Raw genomic sequence first — 1863 nt, 5'->3', positions numbered from 1 at the left:
CTAGTGATAAATAAATAAAAAAATTATAATTTATATTATTTTTTAAATTTAAAGATTCAAGTTGGAAAATTTATTGTAAAATAAAAAATTTTTTTTATCATGATTGAGGAAAATAAATGTGGGCTGAATTTACAAAATAATAAATTATTTTTGAATAGATAGATAGTTGAATAAATAAGAAAATAAAACTATAATTTAATTTGAAAATAATGGTGGATTTTATTTTTGTTCTCATGTGACAAATATTTTATGAGATAAAAAAATTTATATTGTGTAAAAGTCAGAATAAAGTTTGTATGAAAATATTTACTCAAAGCCTATTTTGAATTTTTCATGTAGCTTTCATCTTATTTATTATTATATATATTTTTGATATTTATTTTGCCATATATATTGAATGCACTTGAGAATTGTCATAGGATCGATATACAAATTCCTTCAGATGTTTCGTCTCAAATGTTTTCAGGACACAAAGACGACAGGATATACTATCGTCCTACAATATTGGATATCGATACTCGATACATAAACATCAAAATCTGAAAATATTTTTAAAATATAATAAAAATAAAAAACTCTTGAATGGATTTTTCCAAAGAAAAAAACTAGATAATGCTTTTGATATATTAACATGTCAATTTTTTATGTTTTTTCCTGAATTTATATTCTGTATAAAAATAATAAAATTTTATACACTGTTATTAAATTATTCAAAGTATTTAAAATTAAAGCTCATTTTAAAATAAATTAATTGAACGATAGCCTGATAATTACGCTTGAAATAAATTTATATAAAATATCAATAAAAAATTAATTATTTTTTATACATTGAGATGAATTTTATTGGAAAAAATTTTTATTTTTCTTCTATCTACTTTAAATAACAATTATTATATTCAAGTATTTCAAATAACGTTAAAAATAGGTGATGAAAAATATAAAAAATTTCACTCAATTTTTTCGTTTTTTTTTACTTCAATTTTTCGCATCGTTGCATTTAATTTTGTGGGATCCTTGGGAGGTATTGAGTTTGTTCACGTGAACACCAGAAAAATAGGATAAAAATAAAAAAAAAAACACTTGTGAATTTTAAATACCAAAAAAAAATATTTAAAGCGTCGAGAGTTATATACATAAAATAGATTAATTTTCAATAAATTTTCTAACAAGTGTTTTAAGCCCGCAATTATAAATTAAAACTACAAAATACCAAAAAAACCAAGTAAATATAAATAAAAATAAAAAAATAAAAGCTTCAAAAAATATTTTCCAATTGAATATAATTTTTTTTTCTTGTATTTGACATTATTACACGATTTAAACGCTGACTGCATAACAATTCTTTGACCTTTTTAGCTGCATTTTTAAATAAAATAATAACAATAATAATATTTTTATTTAATATTTTTTACCTCAAGTAAAAAATGTAATAAATACTCACAAAATATATAAAAATACCTAAAAAGTATAATATTTTAAAATTGTTTAAAGAATGAAAAAGGAAAAAAATTTGAATGAAATTTTTTGAAAAATAAAATTATGGTAAAATGTTATAACAAATAATATAACAAAAAAAATTAAAATTAAATTTTTGTTGTATTTCTATGAGTTTAGAGCAAATGTGTATGTAAAGAAAAAAAAATGTAGATATATTTTTAGTATTTTTAATGTACCACACGTGCGATGAACATAGCGAGCTTATATTTCAGACAGTGAAAAACGCAATGAATGACGGATAACAGTGTACTGAACAGTTCACCGTCAAACTACTACCCCACTGGCCCTCATTGCCATTTCTCTGATACCTCCCTCTCTCAACTATTTCATCCCCCTTTATGTATCTCAGCTACTTCGCTTTTCTGC

This window comes from Aphidius gifuensis, linkage group LG4 (genome assembly GCF_014905175.1).
Source record: "Aphidius gifuensis isolate YNYX2018 linkage group LG4, ASM1490517v1, whole genome shotgun sequence".
Taxonomy (NCBI): Eukaryota; Metazoa; Arthropoda; class Insecta; order Hymenoptera; family Braconidae; genus Aphidius; species Aphidius gifuensis.
Note: the sequence above shows the minus strand (reverse complement) of the source record.